Source organism: Bombina bombina, chromosome 8, assembly GCF_027579735.1.
Source record: "Bombina bombina isolate aBomBom1 chromosome 8, aBomBom1.pri, whole genome shotgun sequence".
Taxonomy (NCBI): Eukaryota; Metazoa; Chordata; class Amphibia; order Anura; family Bombinatoridae; genus Bombina; species Bombina bombina.
In genome coordinates this window covers 150986941-151014464 of record NC_069506.1, presented here as the reverse complement: position 1 = coordinate 151014464, position 27524 = coordinate 150986941, and the positions used below count along the sequence as shown (strand labels likewise).

General features: G+C 37.4%; 1 pseudogene; it reads right to left on the bottom strand.

The window, feature by feature from the left end:
- The window catches only part of LOC128638053 (3-beta-hydroxysteroid sulfotransferase-like), a 124780-nt pseudogene extending 97504 nt beyond the window's left edge, over positions 1–27276 (bottom strand).
- Between the last annotated feature and the right edge of the window lie 248 nt (positions 27277–27524).

Here is a 27524-nt window from a genome sequence, read left to right as displayed (position 1 = left end):
CAAAAGGCCATTTTAAGGGCTATTGGTAGTTTAGATTAGGGGTGTTTTTATTTTGGGGGGACTTTTTATTTTCATAGGGATTAGGTATAAAAAAATATTTGTGATTATTTTGTTTATTTTTTTCTGCAATGTTAGACTTTTTTATTTTTTAGTAATTAAATGAGTTATTTGCATTGTGGGGGGGGGTTGGCGGTGTAGGGGTTAATATATTAATTAGGTTTATTGCGATGTAGGAGTTTGGCGGTTTAGAGGTTAATAGATTAATTAGGTTTATTGCAATGTGGGGGGTTGCGGTTAAGGAGTTAATATTTTAATTATGTTATTTGAGGATTAGGGGTCAATTACTTTATTTTTTTGCAATGTGAGGGATGGCAGTTTAGGTGTTTGTTAATACTTTGTGCGGGAGGTTAGTTTTTTTTTGTTATACTTCATGCGTGCGGTTACGCGTTTTCTTTTTTATTTATTTCTTGCGGGCGATTACTTGTTTTTTTAGTTATTAAGTGCGGGCGGTTTGCGTGTTTTTTTTTATTAAGGCTTCGGGTTTGCCTACACTGCATCCAGGTGAATTATTTTGGCTGCCTCGCGCAGCCAACATTCCTTTGAGGATGCATGCGCAACTGGCAACAGCAACGGACATGTTACAAAAGCGATTATAGTATAGATTGTGTAATTATGGTTGTAAATGATTTTTATGATGATATTACAATCTTTGCTTTATTGTACACCTGTTTATTTGTTAATAAAGCTTCTCTTGGAAAAAAAAATTAAAGCTGTTTTGAAATTTATGTGTAAAGCTGGTCCACAAGGCAGAAGTTAAGAGACTTGTGGGATTTTTCCCTGGCATAAAAATTAAACAAGTTTTCTAAGAAAAATAAAGTTAAAGAAAAAAAATGACTTTCATTTCTCTTTACATAATCATATTAAAGTGCAAATGGAGATTGTTTTCTTGAGATTAATGTCCCTTTAAGAGACCCTATGGATGAGCATAAACTTAAAAAAAAATTACAATTACAATGCTAATTAAATAATTAACCTTTATATTAGTTAATTAATTCTACCGAGTCTGTACAGCCCAGGAAATTTAATTGTCTCACAGTTTAAAGGAATATAAGGCTCCTGAATACGAACAGAATTTTTTTTTTAAATAAGCATTCCTAACTTTAACATATCTTTTAGTGTAGGCATTCTCACTCTCTTTTTTTTTAATTACATGGACAATACATGTGTTAGTATCAATTTAAAATGAGCATTCTTTTAAAATAGTTTTCTTCAAAATTATGAGAAGTTCCTAGGACAATATGACATAGTTATATTGTAATTTCCACTTTGGCCCCATCTTTAAAAATATAGGTCAGGCTGATAAAATACCGTTTGGGTGACAATTATTGAGTTGGGTGACAATAAGTGCTCAGCCAACCAGAATGAACACACTGCTGACAAAACTTACAGTCAAGACCCTCTAAAGTGTACTTGTGGGAATAAAAAAAGAAATAAAAATGCAGCAAACAAAATGGAATACCTGATTTGGGAAATGTCACATTAAAAACGTCATCATCACGTGTTTCAAACTCTTTCCATGCATAGGTTAAGCTATCTGCTGTATGTACACCTGATGGCACTCGCATTCCTTCAAATTCCATGTACTCTCTCGTAACATTTTCCATACTGAGATTTTCTAAGGAGAAAAAAAAAACAAGTTAACAAGTTAAAAATATTTTAAAAATATGGTTAATTATAAATATTCACCACCGCTAAAGTTATGTCAAATATTTAGTGATCTGGTCTAGTTTCATCCCGCTCCATTTCTTATCCTCATACAAGTTTAGATTCATTACCTACTGTGTGTATCACAGCATGTGAGCATGCAAGAAACGCGTTAGCCTACCTTGTATAACTTACCTGTGTTAAACTTCTGTACAACATTAAAGAGTGAAGAGCGTTTGCTTTTAGAAGCAATTTGCAAATGGACTAATTAAAACAGTGAGAGCTTGAAGAATACTTCTAAACACACCAATTTAGTCCTGTTGCTACAGCTTTGAGACCCATAGATAGACAACAGATATGGTACAATAAATAATTAGGATTAAAAAAATAATAAAAGGATTATAAAAGTGCAAAAAGAAAATGCTCTATTGTGTTCATTTTATTATTGCACTACTGCTTGCACTAAAGTCAACGCCAGGTTAGCAATGCATTGCTGGGAACTAGCTGAACACGTCTAGTGAGCTAATGAAAAGTGGTAAAGATGTATAGCCACCAATCACAAGCTAGCTCACAGTAGTGTATTGCTGATCTGGAGCTGACTTTGGTGCAGGAAAAGTCTAGGTATGCTGAACAATAAAGGATACCAAGAGAACAAAACCAGTTTTTAAAGAAAACTAAATTGAAAAGTCTATTATAATCGAAAGTTTTATCTGAATAGTAAACGTTTAATGTTGAATTCCACGTCCCTTTCAGTCTTAATCACTGAAAATATAATGTATTTAGCTCGGTATATTCTGAGTGTTAGATAATGTCTAGCAGTGCTTCAGGTCTCTGGGACTGTGAGACCCAGCAGGCAGATAGAACTGTGAGCTAGACAATTTACTACTCAATTATGTCTTTTTCCCCTTACCCCATATCTTTCAGTCTCTCCCTGTCTTTTTTTTAACTCCACATTCACTTTAACACACCATCGGCTCCATTTACTAAAAGAGGGACGCACAAGGTTTGCTGGCGGAAAGTTGTTACATAATTTTCACATAGTGCAGAATTATGTAACATTACTTTAGCGACAGCTTTAAAAATCAAAATATTTGATAGATTTTAGCCCTTAACCATTGCACTTACCAGGTCTCCTCTCCAGGCTGTTCTGATCATGTCTTCTTTCTCAAAAGCGGTTTGCTTTTTTTGTGATTAGACAGTGCGCCTGATCGTGCTATTGAACTGAATGTAGCGTGCTCCCACTCTGGTCTGGTACATAGGAGCGCGCTACATTTAGTTCAGTAGCGCGATCGAGCTTGCTGTGATTAGACAGCGTGATCAGGCGCAGGTAACTTATTACATACACTGTAAAAATTTTGTTAGTGTAACTGCATTTTTTCACTGTTATTTCAAAATTTGGGAAAATTTGTGTTTCTTAAAGGCGCAGTAACGTTTTATATATTGCTTGTAAACTTGTTTTAAAGTGTTTTCCAAGCTTGCTAGTCTCATTGCTAGTCTGTTTAAACATGTCTGACACAGAGGAACCTACTTGTTCATTATGTTTGAAAGCCATGGTGGAGCCCCATAGGAGAATGTGTACTAAATGTATTGATTTCACCTTAAACAGTAAAGATCAGTCTTTATCTATAAAAGAATTATCACCAGAGGGTTCTATCGAGGGGGAAGTTATGCCGACTAACTCTCCCCACATGTCAGACCCTTCGCCTCCCGCTCAGGGAACGCACGCTAATATGGCGCCAATTACATCAGGGACGCCCATAGTGATTACCTTGCAGGACATGGCTGCAATCATGAATAATACCCTGTCAGAGGTATTATCTAGATTGCCTGAATTAAGAGGCAAGCGCGATAGCTCTGGGGTTAGGAGAGATACAGAGCGCGCAAATGCTGTTAGAGCCATGTCTGATACTGCGTCAAAGTATGCAGAACATGAGGACGGAGAGCTTCAGTCTGTGGGTGACATCTCTGACTCGGGGAAACCTGATTCAGAGATTTCTAATTTTAAATTTAAGCTTGAGAACCTCCGTGTAATGCTTGGGGAGGTATTAGCTGCTCTGAATGACTGTAACACAGTTGCAATTCCAGAGAAATTGTGTAGGCTGGATAGATACTATGCGGTGCCGGTGTGTACTGACGTTTTTCCTATACCTAAAAGGCTTACAGAAATTATTAGCAAGGAGTGGGATAGACCCGGTGTGCCCTTTTCCCCACCTCCTATATTTAGAAAAATGTTTCCAATAGACGCCACTACACGGGACTTATGGCAGACGGTCCCTAAGGTGGAGGGAGCAGTTTCTACTTTAGCAAAGCGTACCACTATCCCGGTTGAGGACAGTTGTGCTTTTTCAGATCCAATGGATAAAAAATTGGAGGGTTACCTTAAGAAAATGTTTATTCAACAAGGTTTTATTTTACAGCCCCTAGCATGCATTGCGCCTGTCACTGCTGCGGCGGCATTCTGGTTTGAGGCCCTGGAAGAGGCCATCCAGACAGCTCCATTGAATGAAATTATTGACAAGCTTAGAACGCTTAAGCTAGCTAACTCATTTGTTTCTGATGCCATTGTTCATTTGACTAAACAAACGGCTAAGAATTCCGGATTCGCCATCCAGGCGCGTAGGGCGCTATGGCTTAAATCCTGGTCAGCTGACGTGACTTCAAAGTCTAAATTACTCAACATTCCTTTCAAGGGGCAGACCTTATTCGGGCCTGGCTTGAAGGAAATTATTGCTGACATTACTGGAGGCAAGGGTCATACCCTTCCTCAGGACAGGGCCAAATCAAAGGCCAAACAGTCTAATTTTCGTGCCTTTCGAAATTTCAAGGCAGGAGCAGCATCAACTTCCTCCGCTTCAAAACAAGAGGGAACTGTTGCTCATTCCAGACAGGCCTGGAAACCTAACCAGTCCTGGAACAAGGGCAAGCAGGCCAGAAAGCCTTCTGCTGCCCCCAAGACAGCATGAAGGAACGGCCCCCTATCCGGAAATGGATCTAGTGGGGGGCAGACTTTCTCTCTTCGCCCAGGCGTGGGCAAGAGATGTTCAGGATCCCTGGGCGTTGGAGATCATATCTCAGGGATATCTTCTGGACTTCAAAGCTTCTCCTCCACAAGGGAGATTTCATCTTTCAAGGTTATCAGCAAACCAGATAAAGAAAGAGGCATTCCTAAACTGTGTGCAAGACCTCCTAGTAATGGGAGTGATCCATCCAGTTCCGCGGACGGAACAAGGACAGGGATTTTATTCAAATCAGTTTGTGGTTCCCAACAAAGAGGGAACCTTCAGACCAATCTTGGATCTAAAGATCTTAAACAAATTCCTCAGAGTTCCATCATTCAAAATGGAAACTATTCGGACCATCCTACTCATGATCCAAGAGGGTCAGTACATGACCACAGTGGACTTAAAGGATGCCTACCTTCACATACCGATTCACAAAGATCATCATCGGTTCCTAAGGTTTGCCTTTCTAGACAGGCATTACCAATTTGTAGCTCTTCCCTTCGGGTTGGCCACTGCCCTGAGAATTTTTACAAAGGTTCTGGCCTCACTTCTGGCGGTTCTAAGACTGCGAGGCATAGCGGTGGCTCCATATCTAGACGACAGGCGTCAAGCTTTCAAATTGCCAAGTCTCATACAGAGATAGTTCTGGCATTTCTGAGGTCGCATGGGTGGAAAGTGAACGTTGAAAAGAGTTCTCTATCACCACTCACAAGAGTCTCCTTCCTAGGGACTCTTATAGATTCTGTAGAGATGAAAATTTACCTGACGGAGTCCAGGTTATCAAAACTTCTAAATGTTTGCCGTGTCCTTCATTACATTCCACGCCCGTCAGTTGCTCAGTGCATGGAAGTAATCGGCTTAATGGTAGCGGCAATGGACATAGTGCCATTTGCGCGCCTGCATCTCAGACCGCTGCAATTATGCATGCTAAGTCAGTGGAATGGGGATTACTGAGATTTGTCCCCTCTACTAAATCTGGATCAAGAGACCAGAGATTCTCTTCTCTGGTGGCTTTCTCGGGTCCATCTGTCCAAGGGTATGACCTTTCGCAGGCCAGATTGGACGATTGTAACAACAGATGCCAGCCTTCTAGGTTGGGGCGCAGTCTGGAACTCCCTGAAGGCTCAGGGATCGTGGATTAAGGAGGAGAAACTCCTCCCAATAAATATTCTGGAGTTAAGAGCAATATTCAAGGCTCTTCTAGCTTGGCCTCAGTTAGCAACACTGAGGTTCATCAGATTTCAGTCGGACAACATCACGACTGTGGCTTACATCAACCATCAAGGGGGAACCAGGAGTTCCCTAGCGATGTTAGAAGTCTCAAAGATAATTCGCTGGGCAGAGTCTCACTCTTGCTACCTGTCAGCGATCCACATCCTAGGCGTAGAGAACTGGGAGGCGGATTTTCTTAGTCGTCAGACTTTTCATCCGGGGGAGTGGGAACTCCATCCGGAGGTGTTTGCTCAACTGGTCCATCGTTGGGGCAAACCAGAACTGGATCTCATGGCATCTCACCAGAACGCCAAGCTTCCTTGTTACAGATCAAGGTCCAGGGACCCGGGTGCAACGCTGATAGATGCTCTAGCAGCTCCTTGGTTCTTCAACTTGGCCTATGTGTTTCCACCGTTTCCTCTGCTCCCTCGACTGATTGCCAAACTCAAACAGGAGAGAGCATCAGTGATTCTGATAGCGCCTGCGTGGCCACGCAGGACCTGGTATGCAGACCTAGTGGACATGTCATCTCTTCCACCATGGACTCTGCCTCTGAGGCAGGACCTTCTAATACAAGGTCCTTTCAATCATCCAAATCTAATTTCTCTGAGACTGACTGCATGGAGATTGAACGCATGATTCTATCAAGGCGTGGCTTCTCCGAGTCAGTTATTGATACCTTAATACAGGCTTGGAAGCCTGTCACCAGGAAAATCTACCATAAGATATGGCGTATATATCTTTATTGGTGTGAATCCAAGAGTTACTCATGGAGTAAGGTTAGGATTCCTAGGATATTGTCCTTTCTCCAAGAGGGTTTGGACAAAGGCTTATCAGCTAGTTCTTTAAAAGGACAGATCTCTGCTCTGTCTATTCTTTTGCACAAGCGTCTGGCAGAAGTTCCAGACGTCAAGGCATTTTTTCAGGCTTTGGTTAGGATTAAGCCTGTGTTTAAAACTGTTGCTCCCTCGTGGAGCTTAAACTTGGTTCTTAAAGTTCTTCAGGAAGTTTCGTTTGAACCCCTTCATTCCATTGATATTAAACTTTTATCTTGGAAAGTTCTGTTTTTGATGGCTATTTCCTCGGCTCGAAGAGTCTCTGAGTTATCTGCCTTACATTGTGATTCTCCTTATCTGATTTTTCATTTAGACAAGGTAGTTCTGCGTACCAAACCTGGGTTTTTACCTAAGGTGGTTTCTAACAGGAATATCAATCAAGAGATCGTTGTTCCATCATTGTGTCCTAATCCTTCTTCAAAGAAGGAACGTCTTTTGCATAATCTGGACGTAGTCCGTGCCTTGAAGTTTTACTTACAGGCTACTAAAGATTTTCTTCAAACATCTGCCCTGTTTGTTGTTTACTCTGGACAGAGGAGAGGTCAAAAAGCTTCGGCAACCTCTCTCTCCTTTTGGCTTTGGAGGATAATACGCTTAGCCTATAAGACTGTTGGACAGCAGCCCCCTGAAAGGATTACAGCTCATTCTACTAGAGCTGTGGCTTCCACTTGAGGCTTTTAAAAATGAGGCCTCTGTTGAACAGATTTGCAAGGCTGCGACTTGGTCTTCGCTTCACACCTTTTCAAAATTTTACAAATTTGACACTTTTGCTTCTTCGGAGGCTGTTTTTGGGAGAAAGGTTCTACAGGCAGTGGTTCCTTCCGTTTAAGTTCCTGCCTTGTGCCTCCCATCATCCGTGTACTTTAGCTTTGGTATTGGTATCCCACAAGTAATGGATGATCCGTGTACTGGATACACTTAACAAGAGAAAACATAATTTATGCTTACCTGATAAATTTATTTCTCTTGTAGTGTATCCAGTCCACGGCCCGCCCTGTCCTTTTAAGGCAGGTCTAAATTTTAATTAAACTACAGTCACCACTGCACCCTATGGTTTCTCCTTTCTCGTCTTGTTTTGGTCGAATGACTGGATATGGCAGTGAGGGGAGGAGCTATATAGCAGCTCTGCTGTGGGTGATCCTCTTGCAACTTCCTGTTGGGAAGGAGAGTATCCCACAAGTAATGGATGATCCGTGGACTGGATACACTACAAGAGAAATAAATTTATCAGGTAAGCATAAATTATGTTTTTGTATTTGATGACTACCTTGAATCTACACTCAAAAAGGCCCAGAATTGCCATCAAGCAAAGCAGTTAAATACCCAGTGGCCCACAATATTGTAGCTTCACCCTTCTATTCTTAAAGGGACAGCTAACACCTTTCTGTATTGCTGTAGAATTACATATCAGCCAAATTTAAAAACGTTCTTAAAACAAATTAATATCCTTTTCACTGCAATTGTTTATCAATAGCCAAACCCTGCCCACCATTTAGCTTATTTGGATGAGCCAATCTGAGCTTTAGTCTGCTGACAACAAGGCTAGCCAAGGTTAGTATAAAGTATTTTGTTTAGCAGATGTTATCAGCTAAAGCCAGTTAGGGAAAGATATGTAGCAGGGTTAGTCTCAAGAAGTCAGCAAGGTGCATTTTAAGTTCCTCAATATTTAGAGCTAAATTATATGAACATATGGCAAAATAAATAATGAAAGTGTGTTGCAAAGTTGTTTCATATAACTAAACATTTTCGTGGCATTTCTAGGGTTGTTAGTTTTCCAGTTTTTATTTATACAGTGTTGTGTTTCAGTTGGCTGTCTGGTAATGTATATGTAAATATAACGGATATATACATATTCATTTTGCATTTACATCCCCTTGCAAAAGTGATAGCAGGGCCTGTAAAGGGGTGATGTGGCTTAAAGTGCTGTTTATGTGCTTTCTGTCTGACAGTAAATGAGTCAGTTCCAGAAGTGTCTCACTCCCATACACACATAGGCCTCAAGTGCAGTGTTGCATACCTTCCACCCATCCCGTATCTTGATAGTTTGTGACAGGTCGGGAGGTCTGCCAGCTGTCCCTCTGGTTATGCTGGTATACAAAGCACCTGTACAGAGCAGTCTGGACAGATGCATTACAATAAGGGGACGTAGAGGCTAGAAGACCTGAATGTTTGGGATTATTGCCTCGTTGCAACATTAAGTGATTGTTAAAGTGATGGTAAACCCTCCCCTTTTTAAAATCACATCCGGAATGTTATTGATATTTTAGATGGAGTTTATTTCATCAGTTGTAGTGAAGATGCGCTACAACTGCCCACTTCAAAAGACAAATTTTCTGTGAGCTTACAATTTGAATTGTTGTCCAATCAGTGCTCTCCCCATATGGTACTTTTGTTGTAGCTAGAGTTCTGATTGGAGAACAATTCAAACCGTTAGCTCACAGAAACATTTACTTTTGAAATGGGCAGTGGTGTGCAGGGTATTTGAATTTCATATCTATATTAAAAAGTAACTTATTGTGCATCTTCATTACTACTGATGAATTAAACTCCATCTAAAATATCACATACATTCAGGATCTGATTTTTAAAAAGGGGAGAGTTTACCATCACTTTAATTAAATTATTGCCTCTTTTACTGACATTTACATTTTGTTTTGCTTTTCTTGTGTAGAACCAACAGCAGCAGAGAACAAATGCCACACTTACACAAAGAGACCCGTGAACAGTGGTTGATCACAGTAAAAGAGTTCATGACCTCAGCACTGTTGATGCTGATTGGCTGCTCTTCATTTCTTCATTTTTTTTATTTTTTTTTACCTGCAGCTGGGCAGCAGCCGAGTATAACTTTTTACACAGAACTTACTCTGCTGAGATGAGGAAATTGTGAGGTAAAATATCTTTCTTTTTTACATAGAGATGCTCAGGTGATATTTTCCTGTCAGCTTTTTACAGTTATACTGCATCAGTTTCAAGTGATTTAGCATATGAGTATTATGTCCCTTTAAAAAAAACAACGCAAGACAGTATGAGGTATATACACTTTCCTTTCATACATTTTTCACCTTATTTTATAAATGTTTCTGTTCAGAAAGAAAAATGTATTGAAAGAATTTGCAAATTATATATTGAACCTCTCCCCATGAGACAAGGAACTGCATGTGAACAAAACTCTGAATTTAATTATTTTGCTTACCATGGATTTTTTTTTTTGGATGCCTCTAATTTAAAATCCAGAATAAAAATAGGTTTTCACTGCAATTATTATTGCATGTGCTGTCTTTTTTTCTATTTAATTAAGACTTACTGGCTACTGTTTTATAAATTACCATATATCAGTTGTATCAATACCTAAGCCCACACAACTTGTCAGTGACACATTATTGCTGGCAAAAAAAGCCCATTCACTTCATCTCACTTCACCTCTGTTGTCTTAGAATGAAAGACTTGTTCATTCTTCAAACATAAGATCCTTCAGTCAAAGGATAACGAGATTGGTGACCTACTTTACACAAAATGTTTCTCACAGACATAATATGTAAAGAAACATCTTATCTAGTCAGAAACGCGTAATTTGCTTTGAAGATGCAGGCCGTTTCAAATAGGGTTTTTGCTTATTTTCACCCTTTATTTTAAACAAGCGTTGCCAGTGCTTCTAGTATGGAAGAAATACATTTCCATCTGCAGGCGAATAAGACGGTTAAAAAAAGCAGAATCGGTATCTTCATTCTCTGAACAACTGTCATCTAAATAAAAACAAGCATATGCCTCTTAATGTATTACTGTGTCAGTATGTTAATCTACATAATTTATTCACATAATTCTTATGACATTCTTGCAAATAAATCAAATACTCTTGTACATAATTTAAACCAATGAGGGTTTTGTAAAAGCCACAGTTTGGCAGTTCTATCCAACTGCCTCCTCCACCAATCAATTAATGTGCAGATATTACAAAGTAAAAACAAAGAACTCCTAAATAGCTCCCACAAACATCCACATAATGTGCAACTTTGTCGCAGGGCCAACCACTTATACTGCACTGCTAAATTAGTCCAGATATTTATCAACCTCTTTTGTTCAGATAGTAATACGTATTACATTTCATCACTTTTTATTGCATAGTGGTGTGTGATTTGAAAATTAAACCAGGGTTCTTTTTTTCCCCAAGACCCAGTACAATGATACCACATACCTTGGTGACCCAATTTTTATGCTTGGTCTAAAAAAATTATGACATAATATATAAGATAGCTGCAATTTTTGACAAAGTGACTAAAATGTGTGCATGCTTTTCTCCTGATTGTGGTCAAACATGAAAGTATTGTAAAAGGTAATACACACTCTCATACAACACACACACACACTGTCAAACACACACCACACAAACTCATGTAACATCACACACAAATCGCGACCAAGTAAACATGATTTTGTGACCCTGGATTAAAGGGACAGTCTAGACTAAAACAAACTTTCATGATTCAGATAGGGCGTGTAATTTTAAACAATTTACTTCTATCACCAATTTTGCTTTGTTGTCTTGGTATCCTTAGTTGAAAGCTAAACCTAGGAGGTTTATATGCTAATTTCTAAGCCCTTGAAGGCCGCCTCTTATCTCAGGGCATTTTGACAGTTTTTCACCACTAGAGGGTGTTAGTTCATGTTTTTCATATAGATAACACAGTGCTCACGCACATGGAGTTCCTAGGAGCCAGCACTGATTGGCTAAAATGCAAGTCTGTCAAAAGAACTGAAATAAAGGGCAGTTTTCAGAGGCTTAGATACAAGATAATCACATAGGTAAAAATAGTATGAATATAACTGTGTTGGTTATGCAAAACTAGTGTAGACTGTCCCTTTAAACAATATTAAAACTGCAAAAACTAGTTTTTTAGATGGGTGTTAACCTAATCTCATAGGGGATTACTGTGTACATATGGTAATAATACAAAATATTGTATGTGACTTCTCTAAGGGAAGGGTTTTATAATGTTAAAAAAAAAATCTTAAAACAATGACCCGAGTAAAGGAATGTAGTTCTGCAAGTTATAAGATATGGGATGTCAAAGTCCATTTAAAGAAATTAAACAAACATGATATACACTGATCCAATATAAAAGAAAAAAAATGTTACGCTCAAATAACCTGGTAAAAAAATACACAAGAAAAGACAATACATTTCTTACATTTTGTAGACAGGGTCGATGAACCAGTTAACCTGTTAATCTCTGAGCTATTAAAAGGATATAATGCTGCAATAATAAAATAGGTTTTATTATTCCAGATATCCATGCCTCTAATTATGCTTGGCACCCCTGCAAGAGGATACAGCAAATTATTTCAGCTACATGCAGATGGCACTTCTAATTAGCCCCCCAACAATGTCTTGGTCATGAGCTGCAATGTAAGGTGGCTCCCGAGTGGCCTGTTCTCATGTATTCCATTTGTGGGGGCACTTTCATTAAAATTTACAAACACGCCCTCAGTTTGAAGGGGTGAAAAAATACCTTATTTCCCTCACAAATGAAATTAGACTATTTTCAAATAGACTAACAGATATTAAAGGTAGAATCGCAGACATAGATGAGCTACAACATTCTCAACAGGGCTCCATTGATCACCCAACTAAAATGATTCAAACACTGCAGCTTTGTCTAAATGAATTAGAGGATAGATCACGAAGGAACAATCTTAAAATAGTGGGGATCCCTGAAACAACTGAGTTTGCAGATCTTATGCACTTGGTCTCAGTTTGTTTGCCTCGAGCACTGGGAGTAGCTGAGGAGGTTCTCCCATTTATTACAGAAAGAGTCCATAGATTAGGCTCCCCTAAATACCAAAAATAATCAAACTGTATTAAAAAGACCAATCATGGTACAGTACCTTAAATTTAAGGACAAACAAAAAATGTTGTCGTTATATCGCCAACATATGCCGTTTGACTTTGAACATAGTCGTGTCCTGATCTTTCAGGACTTTTCCAGTGAATCGTCCAATAAAAAAAAGACGAATATTTGCCCCTCTTTGTTCTCAGCTAATCGAACTAGGATATAAGGCTACCATGATCTACCCATGATCTACCAGGCTAAACTAAAAGTTATTCACAATTCAAAAATAGTCATTCTAGATAGTAAGGAGAAAGTTAAGCACTTTATTGATAGTACTGAGGTCTAAAGAGTTATGTTTCTATTTGAGTTACTTGCTGAATCGTATGTTATTTTCTGTTTTTTTTATTTGTTTTGTCTTGGTATTTTTGTGTGGGGAGCAAATCTCTCCTCTCCTTGTTAAACTCTTCAATAACTACTTCATTCAAGTAATTAAACCATCAAGATACTTTACTGCTTTGAATGTAACTCTTATCCTTAAAAAGATAAAGACCCTAATTCTATGGACTCTTACCGGCCAATATCCCTGCTCAATACTGACTACAAGTTATTAACAAGCATCATATTGAAAAGATTAAAATCTATTATTGGAGGATTAATAGAGTCAGACCAAACTGAGTTTATGCCAGGGAGAACCTCAGAAGAATATTAGATTAGCAATGGTTTTAATTGAGCATTTCGCAATTGCTTCTTTAAAATAAGGTCCATATTAAAGAAGACTTTGCGCTACTTACTATCGATGCTTTGACTCAATATCCTGGGATCACTTATTCACTACCCTAGGAAACTTTAGGTTTACAGGTTGCTTTACTAATCTTATAAGGTTAATATATCGAAATCCAACATCACAACTAAGCATAAATGGAATGTTCTCTCTGTATATAACTCTCTATAAAAAGGTACTAAACAATGTTGCCCACTCTCTCATCTTCTGTTCAATTTGGCATTAGAACCATTAGCTGTGTTATGTAGAAACACACTAGAAGGCATTTTACTTGGGGGGAAAAAAAAGACATATTTTATCTTTATATGCAGATTATATACTTTTTTTCATGGGAAATACTAAAATAAATATACCCCATTAATTAGAGATTGTTGCCGAATTTGGTTACTTTTCGGGTTACAGGATTAATCTCCAGAAGTCAGAGCTTTTATGGGTAGTTGAAAAGAAAGACAGTCTTTGCTTAAATCCCTTCATTCAAGTAGATCGGAAAATTAAATATTTAGGCATCTTTCTCTCCAAAAACCCCAATGAATAGTATGAGCTAAATTTTCTGCCGTTGTGGCAAAAATGTTTTCTCCTTCTACAGAATTGGACTAGACTACAACTAACTCTTTCAGCTAAAATTGTCTTCATTAAAATGATTCATTCCCTAAACATTTATTTGTTCTTCAAAATGTCCCTATGCTATTGAAGGTTCATGACATTAAGAGATTTAACTCTAACTGATTGCAATTTCTATGGGGCAAGAGGAAACCCAGTATATCTATAAATACATTATCACATTCTAGAAAAGATGGGGGCTTCTCCTTCCCTAACATTAAGTTTTACAATTGGGCAACACTAAGAAAGATTGCTTTAGACTGGTTTTCTGATTCAGATTTCATTACCAATCTGGCTCTCATGCTGCACCACTCTAGCCGTTGCTAGGGGCATGGCGTCTCCTTCCCTGCCCGTTGTTAGGGGCAGTGTCGGCTCAGATGCGTGTGGCGCTGACGTCATAGCCGCACACTCCTGATGCTGGTCAGACCTCAGTGGCGCGAATCCTGCGCCTATTTAAAACTTCCCCAAACGATCTGTCACTGCCAAAGTATAGGTGTTACTTTGTGTACTCCTGGGTGTACTCCTAAGTGTCTGATTACTGTTGCTGAATACTGCCTGTCTGACTACTCTACCTGTCTTAACCCTCAATCTTTGCTATTGCCAAACCCTGCCTGACCATTCTAGTGGTTTATCCTTGGACTGCTTTGCTGTTGCCAAACCCTGCCTGCCTGACCATTCTAGTGGTTTATCCTTGGACTGCTTTGCTGTTGCCAAACCCTGCCTGACCATTCTAATGGTTTATCATTGGACCGCTCTGCTGTTGCCGCTGAGGACTGTCCTGCCTGTGGTGAGTGCTGCCTTCCTCATCTCGCTAACTTTCTCTGCTCTGGGATATTCCCTCTCATTCCAACTCAACGCCGGGATAACAAGACTACTGGCCGAGTTTGGTCTGATAGAGAAGTATCCCACGAGCGTTACACTGGCAGTCGGAGAAGCCTTGGTCTCCCCATACTCCCTAAAAGCTCTCTTGCACTCAAATTTAGATGCATCTATGAAAAAGAGAATATCAAACTATACTATAACTAATATCCTTGTAGCATGGAACAAGGTCTGTAAGTTCTTAAAAATTTATAAAAATATGTCATATCTTCCAATAGTGGGCAATCCACAATTCAATATCACTCTTAAATCGTTAGCCTTCAAAAAATGGACACAAAAGAGGCTTAAGTTTATATCTCAGCTAATTGATCCCCAGCTTAAAATGGTCAAGTCATTTGACTAACTAAAGTCAGAATTTAATATAGAGCACAAATATTTTTTGCGTACTTGCAGATACGACACTATATTACCTCAAATAGACTCTTAGATTGTACTCCTTGGTCGCTTGGAAATTTAGGCGCTGCTGTGAATCGCTTTAAAGCTGGCTCCCTCTGTATTTCATTCATATATAATCTTCTAATTTCGCAGGTGGCCAGAGCTAAATTGATAGGTCTATTTCATCAATGGGCTATAGACATTCCTAGTTTAAATTGTAATTGTTTTAGTGAAGGTTTTTTTATATGTAACCAAATTTACAAAAGGGATTTCCTTTAGAGAAGCACACATAAAAATACTAAATAGATCATAGATCACTCCTAAAAAGATGGCTAAATGGTACCCCCTTCAGGCAACAATGTTTTCTCTAGATGTAGCAGACCAGCATCAGACCTATTGCATGCCTTCTTTTTTTGTCCCAAAATTCAGAAACTCTGTTTACAAGTAACATTCTGGCTAAATAGATTCCTTCCTATTAAAATTAACTTGGATATCCAACTCATGTTCTTCTTAGCAATCCCACGCAGCCCTCAAAATACTCAGTTAATTAATCTAGCAATTTAAGTCGTAAGACAAATGATCCTAAGAACATGGAAAGATCATAAAGCTCCAACAATTGCGGCCTTCACTAAAAATATGTTATACCAAATGGCAGTTAAACAACAAGACCCATTGATATACACGGATAACAAATTACAATTATTTCTCCAAAAATGGGAGAAAGTCATACTATCCCTTGTCACACAAATGCAGGTCCTGAACCCTTTCAATTCCTCCACTCCTCTGCAAAATCTGATATAACTTTGGGAGAGGCTTTCCCTTTTTTTTTGTGCTGTAGTTTTATTTATGTTTTGAGTGTATTTATAGTTAGAAAATGTTTGACAATGTATATATTTTGACGGATTGCTTATTAAGGTAAAGGGTTAAGATGTACAATTTTTGTTCGTTCCGGAGTAGGATGATTATTGCCTAAAATGTATCTCGAATGATATACTTGTAATATCATTTATAAATGTCATGATTTGTATTTTGTTGCACTTACCCTTTGTTTTGTCTAAAAGAAAATGGATGTTAAATAAAGATTTGAAAATAAAAAAATAAAAAAAAATTACAAACACACTTTTAAAAAAATTGATCTGGTAGAATTAAATAAACCTATAACAGAAGAGGAAATCCTAACATCTATAGATAAGGCCAAATTAAATAAAGCTCCTGGTCCGGATCAGTTACCCACGGAATTTTATAGAATATTGAAAAGTGAAATTGGGGGTACACTACAAGACTTATTTAATCATTATTTTATTCATAATGAATCAGGCTCTAGTTGTTTCTGTGCTTCCACAGTTATTTTACTGCATAAAAAGGATAAAGACCCGGAAAATCTCAATGCCTATAGACCGATATCACTATTAAATAACGATTATAAACTTATTGCAGCTATAGTGGCAGATAGACTGAAGAAGAGTATAAATGAGTTAATTCATAGTGATCAATCTGGATTTATGGCAGGAAGATGTATTTCAAAAAACATACGTAAGGTTTTATTAGTGTTGAGCCATTTCTGGAATAAAACTAAAAGTAATTATAATGCAGGGGAAGTAGACTTGGCATTATTAACTTTGGATGCGGAAAAAGCATTTGATGCTATTGTTTGGGATCATTTATTTACTTCAATTTCTCAATTTGGTATTACAGGTAACTTTCTTAACTTTATTAAATTAATCTACAATGCACCCTGTTCTACATTATTTATAAATGGATACTTTTCACCAAAAATAACATTGACGAAAGGGACTAGACAAGGTTGCCCACTGTCACCTCTACTTTTTAATCTTTCGATAGAACCATTGGCCATTAGGCTTAGACAAGCTCTGGAAGGTATTAGGGTAGGGGGTGGTAACGATGTCTTATCCCTCTATGCAGATGACTTAATACTCTTTCTATCTAGATCTGCCCAAAGTATCCCCATACTATCAGGAATAATTAGTGAATTTGGCTCCTTTTCAGGCTACAAGGTAAACTATACAAAATCAGAACTACTGTGGATCCAACGGCCTAAAAAATATACGTTCCAGTATCCCTTTCGTGAGGTTGAACACATTAAGTACTTAGGGTTATATCTTAGAGCAAATCCAGACTTGTGGTACTCACTAAATCATTCTAAATTTTTTGCTGAATGTTCTATAGTTTTAGAAAAATTGAGTCCTTTACCTATCTCGGTCTCCGCTAGAATTATGATGTTGAAAACATTTTTATTTCCACGATTACTATATATAATGCAGAATCTCCCGCTCTTTATAAGGAACTCAGATATGAGGAGGTATGATAAAGAATGTAAAATTTTTATATGGGGCGGAAAGAGGGTAAGACTCTCTAAAAACACCCTCTATTTAGATAAAGATGCTGGAGGGTTTGGTCTCCCTAATATTAAAATATATAACCAGGTCTCAATGTTAAAAATAGCAATTGACTGGATCACGGGTAAAGATTACTGTTCTTTTAGAGCCATGGAAGAGGATATTATAAAACCCTTTACTTTAAAAGCTATCCTACATACCCCTATAGATAAAATGCCAGCAACGATATTAAACTTTAAGATAATTATTAATACAGTTAAAGCATGGCAGAAATTTTGCCTAGACCTAAAAATAAATTATAGGTTTTCTAAGTTTCTCCCGTTGGTCGGGCATCCGGAGTTTGGGCCAGGTCTTAGTTTTGGTATTTTTCATCTATGGAAAAAAAAGGACTAGAATTCTTGCAACAGTTATATGATAGAGAGTCGGGGCTTATTAAATCATTCTTACAGATCCAAGAGGAATTTGCTATCCCTAGGCAACACTTCTTTGCTTTCTTACAGGTTAGACAATTTTTTAAGTATATAACACAAGATTCTCCTGGTGACGGGCATTTAGGGATAATAGAATCTGGGTTACAGCTTTTTCGGGCAGGTCTGCATTCAATTGCAATTTGGTATAAGATGATTATAAAAAATTGGGGGGATATGCACATAGAAACTCTTAGACTAAAATGGGAAAAAATATTCCCAGATGTATCAGCCCAAGATATTAAAAGCAGCATAGCAAAAGTGGGCTATAAATATACGGCCTGGAAAGAATCCCATAGTTACTTGGTAAATTTTGCATATATTACACCCATACGTTTAGCTAAATGGGATAAGAATTCTAAAGAGACGTGTTTCCATTGTCATGCTCCTCGTGCAGACATTGTACATTGTTTGTGGTATTGCCCAAGGATATCTCAATTTTGGAAGAAAATAGCGTTTTGGTTGAATAGGTTTCTTAGTCAAAGGGTGGTCTTTACGGCCCCAAGTTTCTTTTTTTTTTACCTTGGATAGTAGGCCTATAAAAGAAGAGTATGCCCTAATAATAACAGCTATACAAATTACAAGGAATCTAATTTTCCGACAGTGGAAATCGAAAAAGTATCCAAGTTTAGCGGATTTTACACAAAAAATGACTGTTCAGTTAATTACAGAGCAATTGAATCTAGAGATAAAGAATGAAAGTCAAGTTAGAGATTTCTTTATAAAATGGGCAGAGATTATTAAAGTGCAACCAGCAGTGATCCAAGCAGATATTTTGAAACCTTTGCATAAAGCAGGTTTTATATTCCCAGGAACAACGTATGCTGAGTGATACATTACGGTGATGTTCTGGGTCTGGATCAAGGAAAAGGGTAGAAGAAGGAAGGGGAAAGGAGAGAGAAAGAAAGAAGAAGGGAAAGGTAGGGGAAAGAGAGGAGGGGAAGGAAAGAGAAAGGGAAAGGAGGAAGGAAAGAGAAAGAAATAGAAAGAGAAGAGAAGAGAAGAGAAGAGAAGAGAAGGGGGAAGGAAGGGAAAAAGAGAAGGAGAAGGGGGAAAAAGGAAAAAAACATTTATTTATTTTTTATTTATTTTTTTGTGTTATGTTTGGTTTTGTCCTGTTTTGTCTTGTTCTGTCTCGTTTTTGCTTTGTGTCTAGTCCTGTTTTTTTGGTTTATTATAAATAGGTTCTGAAAACTCCCAATTCATGTACTAAGAAGTAATTAGTTATTGGTAAATTGATAGCCAGCTTGATAAGGCAAAGATTGTGGCTATAGTTGCTGGATGATAATAGAAATATTGTAAGGTCACTTATTAAATATGTTATCTAAGTCTGGTATCTTGTTTTTTTTTCTTTGTACTTATGACTCTGCCTTTTTTTCTTGTGTTTGTAATATGAATTGGTATTAAAATAAAGAAAAAAAAACAAACATTTTTACCTTTTTGTTACGGTAAACATACCGCCATTCCTCCCCCCTCATCTTTTCTGTATTTTGCAAATCGATGATGAATCCGGCTTCCTCCAATCGTTGCGAGCCCCCATTGGCGTCCAGCTGGTGGGCCACGCAATGATTGGAGGAAGCTGGATTCATCATCGATTTGCAAAATACAGTCGGAGATGGAGGCGGAGGAACGGCGGTCTGTTTACAGTAAAGAAAAGGTAAGTATTTTTTTTTTTTTAAAAGCATGTTTGTAAATTTTAAGGAATTATAGTACCCCTGTTTTTAAAAGTATTTTGAGATACTGGGCATTAATTCCTAAAACTTTACAATAACTTTAATAGATGAACTTTATCAAGTATTGCTTTTTTCAGTGATCACATTTCTTCCATTAAAGGGACAGTAAAGTCTACATTAAACATTGATGATTCAGATAGAACATGCAATTTTAAAGGAATAGAAAGGTCAAAAATGAAATATGAGCGTGTGCATTTCAACTTGAAACATAAGCTTTTTGCAATAAACTTTTATTAGCAAAAATGTTTCTAGTAAAAGTTATTAGTTTTTCTGCAACACACGCACATATCCTATGAGGTCTCGTGCACCAGTAGTCAAAACCACACCTTCTCAGAGAGTCAGATTACATATTCAGAAGCAATACACACCACCACCAGCTTTCTGAGAAGGTTTAGTGTTTGAATACTGGTGCAGAGCCCATCACAAGATATGTGCGTATACTGCAGAAAAAGAGTAATAACTTTTATTAGAAGCATTTTTGCTAATGGAAGTGTATTGCAAAAAAAGTGTATATTTCAAATTGAAATGCACCCATGCACATTCAAATTTTGACCATTCTATACCTTTAAACAACTTTACTCCTGTTTTACTTCTATCATCAAACTTGATTTGTTCTCTTGGTATCCTTTGTAAAACAAGTGGATCCCTTTTTAGCGCCCCTGCTCGCGCATTAAAGGAATAGTCTAGTCAAAATCAGTCTTTTATGATTCAGATAGAGCATGAAATTTTAAGCAACTTTCTAATTTACTCCTATTATCAATTTGTCTTTGTTCTCTTGGTACCTTTATTTGAAAAAGGAAGAATGTATGCTTAGGAGCCGGCCCATTTTTTGTTCAGCACCTGGATAGCACTTGCTGATTGGTGGCTACATGTAGACACCAATCAGAAAGCGCTACCCAGGTGCTGAACCAAAAATGGGCCAGCTCCTATGCTTACATTCTTGCTTTTTCAAATAAAGATACCAAGAGAACAAAGAAAATGTGATAATAGGAGTAAATTAGAAAGTTGCTTAAAAGTACATGCTCTATCTGAATCATGAAAGGTTTATTTTGACTAGACTAATTCTTTAACATCTCTAGACCAGCTTTTTGCACGTCAGATACTGCACATATTACAAATTTAAAGTAAATTTTTTTCGCTTGCACACTATCCCGACGCACGCAAAAAGCCGAACTTACAATATCGCAATCTTATTAACTCATTAACTTAATTCTTCCATGGACTTCAATGTAGTGTGAAAAAGCGGAAAAAAGTTAACACTCTACTCGCAGGCAAAACCGCATTTTCTCAAGAGCGCTAACCCTAGTTGAAATATGAATATTTCACATTCCAATGATCTTCACACACACTGTGCATTGTTCAACAATTCAGCGCACTTTGCACAAGGAGAAGCTGGAAGCCTTTTCTGCACACACACCACAGAGTCGCTTGAGGTATGCAAACACATATTTGGACAAGCCAGCTTCATTTTGGAAGAAGGTGCTGTGGACTGATGATACAAAGATTGAGTTATTTGGTCATAACAAGGGGCATTATGCATGGCGGCAAAAGAAAACAGCGTTCCAAGACAAACACTTGCTGCCCACAGTAAAATTTGGTGGATGTTACATCATGCTGTGGGGCTGTGTGGCCAGTGCCGGTACTGGGAATCTTGTTTAAGTTAAGGGTCACATGGATTCAACTCAATATCAGCAGATACTTGAGAATAATGTTGAGGAATCAGTCACAAAGTTGAAGTTACTACGGGGCTGGATATTTCAACAAGACAACAACCCATAACACTGCTCAAAATCTACTCTGGCATTTATGCAGAGGAACAAGTACAATGTTCTGGAATGGCCATTCCAGTCGCCAGACCTGAATATCATTGAAAATCTGTGGGGTTATTTGAAGCGGGCTGTCCATGCTCGGCAACCATCAAACCTAACTGAACTGGAGATGTTTTGCAAGGAGGAATGGTCCAAAATACTTTAATTCATAATCCAGACACTAATTACAGGCTATAGGAAGCGTCTACAGGCTGTTTTTTCTGCTCTACTAAATATTGATGCAATATTTCTTTTGGGGTGCCTAAATTTATGCACCTGTCTAATTTTGTTTTGATGCATGTTGCGCCTTTTCTGTTAATCCAATAAACCTAATTTCATTACTGAAATATTACTGTGTCCTTCAGTTACGAAATTGCTGATCCAAACACCTAATTATTTATAAATGAAAATCATGGAAATTGTCAGGGGTGCCTAAACTTTTGCATATGACTGTGTGTGTATATATATATATATATATATATATATATATATATATATATATATATACATACACACACAACAAAGGGTTTTTTTTTTGGTTAAGCACACCACAAAGGACTGTTTAATCTTAACACATATTGTGGGAGTGCTACCAAAGTGACCAAAATAATTACAAAACAACAAAAAATATTGGTGCACATCCAACCACTTAAGTCCACTCTTTCATGGCATATTTGTATATGCTTCTGTCTGCCAAATATACTTACATAGCTTCTAATAAGATTGGGATAAATATCTCGCAATAATATGAGCCTATATCTGTGCTGCAAAAACAAATATACTTCTATCTGCTAAATATACTTACATAGTTCAAATAAAATTGGGATTAGCATCTCACAATAATATTGACTTATATTTATGCTGCAAAAAAAATAAAAATTTTTGCTTTAAAATGAAATGGGATCTTAGTCACACAATATGATCATATTCTGCTAAGCCAGTCACCACTTACAAGGTGTCCCATAAAGACTGGTCCTACTCTAACCAGTTTACACACTGCAGCAAGTCATGTCTACACAGTGTGAAGCTTTCTAGCTTATTGAGTATATTTATCAGGAACACACCTGGGCTGGGTGGCGTGCATTAACCAAAGGGGAGGGATTTGGTCAGCTCCCTATTTAAGAAATACAACAAAGGGGTTTTTTTTTGGTTAAGCACACCACAAAGGACTGTTTAATCTTAACACACATATTGTGGGAGTGCTACCAAAGTGACCAAAATAATTACAAAAACAACAAAAAATATTGGTGCACATCCAACCACTTAAGTCCACTCTTTCATGGCATATTTGTATATGCTTCTGTCTGCCAAATATACTTACATAGCTTCTAATAAGATTGGGATAAATATCTCGCAATAATATGAGCCTATATCTGTGCTGAAAGAGTGGACTTAAGTCCCAGGTGTGTTCCAGATAAATATACTTAATAAGCAGTGACGTGCACTCATAGGAGGCAGGTGAGACAGAGCCTCCCCTGACCAATGTGGGTATTACAGCCTTTTTTTTATTAAAAAAATAAAAATAAATCTTTTTTTTTTTTTTTCCCCCCCGTCTCAAAAGGTGACCCCCCCCAATCCCTCCACCAAATTCATTATTTTATTGAAATTTATTTTATTTATTGTTTAAAAAAACGTTATATTAAGTAATTACAATTACATTCATATTGCGCAAGGAAGTAGAGGCTAGCTATTCTTCCATTGCGCAATATGAATGTAATTGTAATACTGTATTGTATGGGCCACAAGAGACTGCCACCCAGTGTGGAATAAGAGCCATTGCAGCAGTCTCTCTTGCGGCCCATACTGCTCCCACCGGAGGCTTGTATCTTCAAGCCTCCGGGAGCCCTCAGCCCTGCCTGCCCGCCCCTAAGCCAATCAGAGTCTCTGAGTATGTCTGAGTGACTGAGTCTCTCAGTCTCTGGGCTGGCTGAGTTGCTGAGTTGCTGGGCGGGAAATTGAGGCGGAAGATGCGGCAGGCGCAGCGCACTGGTCAGGTGTAGTGTCACGTGCACCGTCAGTGAGTGTTCGTCGGCATCAAGAACAGTCATCAGGAGGATCATTCAGCAGGTGTCTGCAAGTTAGTCAGTGTACTAGAGTGAAGTGAGTCGACGGCGTGAGGTGACCCGGTGTTACTAACTGTCACAGTGTCTACTGTCTATCTACTCTACTCCTGATAACAAAGTAGGTGGTGGTGCCTGGTGGACTTCACTGGACTGATGACGACGGTCGGTCAGAGACTAGAGAGAGAGTGTTGTGACGCACAGTGACAGTATGATGATCATCGCATCGCACACAGACCAGAGTGACATAAAATAATTTGAGACTGTCTGACTGACTCTGTCTGAGAGACTAACTGTATGTACTCCTGTATATTAATGTATTTATATTTATTACGGTACTGGCCCTGCCGCCCTGCCCCTGGCCCTGTATGTCCCACAGTCCCAGCACTGCACTGGCATGAGGGCGGCATCTGACTGTCACACTGGCGCAAAAATTAAATAGAAGAATGATCTATTTTAATGTGCAGTGTGTGACATGTCTAAAAAAAAATACAATCTATTTATTACAGTCAAGTCAACATTTCATCTGGAGGATCCCCTCTTTAATTGTGCACATACTGTAATGTAAAAATGGTTACTGTTCCTTTAAAATAAAAACAGTTCACTCGCACAAATTAATATATTAGAGCAAATATTTGTTATATAAAAATCTTCCACTAAGAATCAAATGCAATCTGAAGATGAACCAGTTTTTCTGTTGTAGGAGTTATTGTTCTGTGAGGTGATCTCATATGCAAATGATTAAATATTATGAAATATTATTTACAGCTGGCAGCACGTATGCACGGTATTGCTAAGATCTGGTAATTAATAGCATTATTGGTCCCTTATTCAGCCATTTCATGAGATTTTTTTCCCATATAAAAAGTGGCTTTTAGTTACAGTATACATACAAAAAAATGTTTGACCTTTTTTTAAAATATATACAATATATAACTCCCACTAAAGTCAATATTTGTTTCAAGGAACATATGCAGAATAGATCAGATTATGTGAAACATTTGTTTAAATAGCATGAGGTGTCCTTTGTTGAAGAGCATACCTAAGTGGGATGTGCACGTGCATTTCTTGAGCACTATATTGCAGCAGCTGTGTTGGCAGTATTGATCACTTGTCCTTTGTGTAAAATTTGTATGGTAAATTATTTCTATTTTTACAATACAGTAGTGAGTAGAGAAGAGATTGTGTATCATTCTAATTGATCATATTGTGTGACTAAGATCCCATTTCATTTAAAGGCATTTTTTAAAGCAAATTTTTTTTTTTTTATTTTTTTTTTTTGCAGCATAAATATAAATCAATATTATTGTGAGATGCTAATCCCAATTTTATTTGAACTATGTAAGTATATTTAGCAGATAGAAGTATATTTGTTTTTGCAGCACAGATATAGGCTCATATTATTGCGAGATGTTTATCCCAATCTTATTAGAAGCTATGTAAGTATATTTGTCAGACAGAAGCATATACAAATATGCCATGAAAGAGTGGACTTAAGTGGTTGGATGTGCACCAATATTTTTTGTTGTTTTGTTATATATATATATATATATATATATATATACACATACACACATTTTAAATAAAAATAATAAATTTATTTTAGGGGAAGAACATAGGAATGTAAAGTTTGGGTTAGCTTGTGAGGAATACATAGAAAAAGGCTTTCTTTAGTGTGCTCCATAGAAGTTTATGTTGAGAGAGTTTGCCCGGTTGCAATATCCGTAGGCCTGAACCTTTCACTTGTGCACTATTTTTTTTTACTTTCAACTTGTAATACTAGAACTAACCTGGGAGTGCTAATGATTTACCTTGAGTGCAGTTAGCGCTCACGAGCGATGCAAATTTATCGCTGCGCTAAGTCATAGGGGCATATTTATCAAGCTCCATATGGAGCTTGATGCCCCGTGTTTCTGGAGAGCCTTCAGGCTCGCCAGAAACACAAGTTATGAAGCAGCGGTCTAAGACCGCTGCTCCATAACCTGTCCGCCTGCTCGGAGGCGGCAGACAGACATCGGCGAAAATCAACCCGATCCAATACGATCGGGTTGATTGATCAATTGGCCGCAAATCTGCAGGGGGCGGTATTGCACCAGCAGTTCACCAGAACTGCTGGTGCAATGATAATTGCAGAGAGCGTATGCTGTCGGCATTTATCAATGTGCAGAGGACATGATCCGCAATATCGGGTCATGTCCGCTCGCATCATCATAAATAGGCCCCATAATGTATTCAATTAACTTAAAGGGACAGTCTACACCAGAATTTTTATTGTTTTAAAAGATAGATAATCCCTTTATTACCCATTCCCCAGTTTTGCATAACCAACACAGTTATAATAATATACCTTTAACCTCTGTGATTATCTTGTATCTAAGCCTCTGCAAACTGCCCCTTTTATTTCAATTCTTTTGACAGACTTGCAGTTTAACCAATCAGTGCCTGCTCCCAGATAACTTCACGTGCATGAGCACGGTGTTATCTATATGAAACACATGAACTAACACCCTCTAGTCGTGAAAAACTGTTAAAATGCATTCTGAAAAGAGGTGGCCTTCAAGGTCTAAGAAATTAGCATATGAACCTCCTAGGTTAAGCTTTCAACTAAGAATACCAAGAGAACAAAGCAAAATTGGTGATAAAAGTAAATTGGAAAATTGTTTAAAATGACATGCCCTATCTGAATCATGAAAGTTTATTTTGGACTAGACTGTCCCTTTAATTATTTTTGTAATAATAATAATAATAATAATAATAAATATAGTCTTATTGAGTAAAATCATTTACATGTTTTAAATTGATAACTCTCATATACTTGCAAAAATATTCCAAAAAATCAAGGTACAACAAAAACACTGACAAAACCCATTGGCTAGTATTTAATTAAGGAAACTTTAAAAGCCTTAAAAAATATTTTGTTAGCGATATCTAGAAAAAAATAAATAAAAAAAAAATAGAAAAAAAAATATTGTCAGGCTATTGTAAACAAGAGCTGCACTGCAACTGGAAATTGATTATTTTATATCATATATCCGTAACACCAACAAACATGCTCTTATTTAATTTTTTAACAACACTTTCTGTAGCAATGATTAATATATGGCTTTTTAACAAAAATCAGCAAAATAACAATTTTACTGTAAAAAAAAATATGTACATATATATATATATATTTTATTTTTACAAACATATAATAATTTATTAAAGTATGTGGATTGTTTATAATTTACTTGTCAAGTACCCTGATGGTTAGCTGATGTATATATATCTCAGTGCTCCTGTCTCCAGGGAAAAAGAGGAGTGATGTTTTAGGGTTAAAACGCCTTCATTTTCCCCAAGCATTAAATTCAACGGAGTTGCAAACATTCATAGATATATATTTTTTCACATTTTTTAAAATGGGAAGAATTCATGTTGTGAAAGTGTATTTACCCAGCTCTACTCACACTGTTGCCTATTATACATTTAAAAAAAGTTAACATTGTTTGTTTTTTTCTTACCTTATACCGCACTAAGGATATTACACAGCAAAGAAAAAAAAAAAACTTAATTATCAGTTCAGAAAAACCTTGAGTTCACTAAGAACAAACTGGGAATTTACTGACTGTTTTGGAAGTTTAGCTGGTGAAAAGTTGAAAAGTCTATGTAGAAAAGGAGCCAGTAAAAGGAATGAGCTTTTGCATTTACAAACTAAACAAGATAAAGGTTTGCCAAACCCCCTCCCTCCCTCTTACTTGCATTTGTTGGTTGCTTCCTATTTAAAGTGACACTACAGTTTTATATTTTCTATCATATATTCAAGAGAACAGATTTTAAATATAACAAAATATATTGGTATTGCAATGATTAAATGTTAAATTGCCATTGTCCTCAAACAAATTT